This window comes from Sus scrofa, chromosome 4 (genome assembly GCF_000003025.6).
Source record: "Sus scrofa isolate TJ Tabasco breed Duroc chromosome 4, Sscrofa11.1, whole genome shotgun sequence".
Lineage (NCBI taxonomy): Eukaryota > Metazoa > Chordata > Mammalia > Artiodactyla > Suidae > Sus > Sus scrofa.
This window is the reverse complement of record NC_010446.5, coordinates 93,892,996-93,895,712: the sequence shown is the minus strand read 5'-3', so window position 1 is coordinate 93,895,712 and position 2,717 is coordinate 93,892,996.

The following is a 2,717-nucleotide window of genomic DNA, read 5'->3' as shown; positions in this document are numbered from 1 at the left end:
GCCGCAGACATGACATGTGTAAGTTCCCCGGCAAGGGATCAAACCTGTGCTACAGCGGTAACCCGAGCCACAGCAGTGACAATGCAAGATCCTTAACCCCCTGAGCCAACCAGGGAACTCCCAGATGACTATTTCACACCTCTGCAAACTTCCTCTTCTCACTTTCAACTGTTGACCTGCTTCCTCCTTCCTTCAAAAAGACTGCTCTTGCAAGATGCCCATGACCTGCACATCCCTGACCCAGCAGCCACTTCTCAGTCTTCACCTTCCCTGATGTTTGTCACTTCTCAGCTGACATTGCTGAATCTTCCTCTTCTCCTTGACCTCTGATGGATGGAGTGACCCAGGGTTCAATTCTCTCTTCTTAGGCCCCGAGAGACTTCCTCCAGGCTCATGGTGTAAAATATCCTCCATGTATTGGTGACTCTCAGGTTTACACCTTTAGCTCATTCCTTTGCCCTGAACTCCAGACCTGAATACCCACTTGACAGTCTAACGGCCTCTCAAAGTTAACATGTCTCAAACTGATATCCTGATTTCCACCCCTACCCTCCCTGCAAATCTGCTCTGCCTAGATTCTTCTCCATCTCAGCCGATGACTACCCTTCTTTCCAGTTGTTTAGGCCAAAAACCCTGGAGTTCATCCTTAATTCCTCTTGTCCTTTCATACCCCTTGTTCAGTCCACTAACAAATCCTGTCAGAGTTCCCTTTGTGGCTCAGTGGTTAGTGAACCCGACTAGGATCCATGAGGATGCAGGTTCAGTCCCTGGCCTCGCTCAGTGGGTTAAGGATCTGGTGTTGCCATGAGCTGTGGTGTAGGTTGCAAATGTGGCTTGGATCCTGTGTTGCTGTGGCTGTGGTGTAGGCCTGCAGCTACAGCTCTGATTCGACCCCTAGCCTGGGGACCTCCATATGCCACGGGTGTGGCCCTAAAAAAAAAAATCCTGTCAGCTCCATCTTTAAGATATATCTGGGGAGTTCCCATCGTGGCACAGTGGTAAACGAATCCAACTAGGAACCATGGGGTTGAGGGTTCAATCCCTGGCCTTGCTTAGTGAGTTAAGGATCTGGCGTTGCTGTGGCTCTGGCGGAGGCCGGTGGCTACAGCTCCAATTAGACCCTAGCCTGGGAACCTCCATATGCCACAGGAGCAGCCCTAGAAAAGACAAAAAGACAAAAAAGACAAAAAAAAAAAAGACAAAAAAAAAAAAAAAGATATATCTGGGATCCATCCATTTTCACCATCATCACCATCTCTTGGCTGGGTTGTGGCATTAGTTTTCGAACTGGTCTCCTGACCTTGCTCCATATGCTTAATTCTCCAAACAGCAGCGAAGTGGTCCTTTAATAGGTCATTCCTCTGCTCAAGAACTTTCCCAAAGCACTCAGTACAAAAGCCAAAGTCCTCAAAACGGCATGCAAAGCCAGGCAAGATGACCCCCACCTGGTTTCTCACTCTTCTCCCTCATGCTCACTCCACTCAAGCTGCAGTGACTGCCCAGGTAATTCCTAGAACACACCAAGCACACACCTGCCTCAGGACATTTACACTAATGTTTTCCTCTGCCTGGACCACGTTTCCTATCACATATCTGCTTGTTTCAGGTCTCTATTCAAATGTCACCAGCCAGTAAAGCCTTCTCTGACTAAATTTAATAAAATAGGGAGTTCCCACTGTGGCTTAGTGGTAACAAATCCAACTAGTATCCATGAGGATTGTGGGTTCGATCCCTGGCCTCGCTCAGTGGGTTAAAGATCCAGTGTTGCCATGAGCTGTGGTATAGGCCAGTTGCTACAGCTCCGATTGGACTTCTAGCCTGGGAACCTCCATATGCTGTGGGTTTGGCCCTAAAAAGACAAAAGGCAAAAAAAAAAAAAATTCCATGGGCATGAGGGAGCCAGGGGGGATTTTTGGTCTGAGGCTGAGTGATATGAGAACTGAGGTTTCACGCTTGCTCACGGCTATCTTTCATTTCCACTTCTTTTTCCCTCTCCTTATATGTGTATATCTCTCAGCTGCCCCTGCCCCTCCATGGCCAGAAGTAACTGGATAAGTCATTTTCCTTTTCTATAGCCTCTCAGGGATGGGAGAGGGAGGGGCTGAGCAGGGACCCTTTGTCACTCAGCCTCCCGGGTGTCTCAGTGCTCCTACCCAGAGGGGCAGCAGATGAAGACATGGAGAGGCCGCTGGGAGAGGAAGGTGCCACCTGCCCCCACCCTCCACCCCCTAGATTGACCTTGAGGTGCTGGCTCCCCCCCCACCCCCCCGGGGCCTCAGGCCCTTACAATCCTTGGGCTGATTCTCCGTGCTTAGTACCAGTCAGTGCCAGCTGGCAGCTCTCACCGGAGACTGAGGTGACACGAATATGGCGGAGGAGGGGAGGAAGTGGGCAAGGGCCCAAGAGGAATAGGGGCCAGGATTCGAGGGGGTGGTAATCATAGGCTGGGTGGTCAAGATGGGTGTCGCATGGGACAGGCTAGACTGAGGAGTCTAGAGGTTTCCAGAAGACTAGAGGATGTGTCAGGACCCCCCACTCTGGCCTTCCTGTCCCTGGCAGACTTAATCCTCTCCCTGCCACCCACTTTTCTCTACCTCTACCCCCTTAAGCCGCCCCTGGCTAATTCTCCTTGGTCCCTTTAAGAGCTGCCTGGGAACTGGGGCACCAGAGGGGGCTGGCAGGGCCCCCACCCCCTCCCCCTGCCCTGCCCGCCTCTG